The sequence below is a fragment of the Pteropus alecto genome, unplaced genomic scaffold (assembly GCF_000325575.1).
Source record: "Pteropus alecto unplaced genomic scaffold, ASM32557v1 scaffold14, whole genome shotgun sequence".
Classification (NCBI taxonomy): Eukaryota; Metazoa; Chordata; class Mammalia; order Chiroptera; family Pteropodidae; genus Pteropus; species Pteropus alecto.
Window position 1 is genome coordinate 3,057,895 of NW_006436810.1, and position 327 is coordinate 3,058,221.

The following is a 327-nucleotide window of genomic DNA, read 5'->3' on the forward strand; positions in this document are numbered from 1 at the left end:
GATGTTATTTTATGCTCATATTTCCTCTGTTTATAATGGCTTCCTGCATCCTCTTTTAAGACGTAGTTCCAGCCTTGACTATTCTATGAAGACTTTATAAATCCACCTGAGATTATACCACATCATTTTTCCAAGAAGTACACCCTACCTCTCATTTCCCAATCTTATTACCCTACTAAGTTATAAACTGATTTAGGTACTAACAATAATATTTTTATTTCCTACAATGACTATTTTTAGTGTCTGGCACATATTAGGTTAGATACATAATAAATGTGTGGAAACTGTTTTTTATTAATTTTTGTGATGATACTAACTGCATTTTTG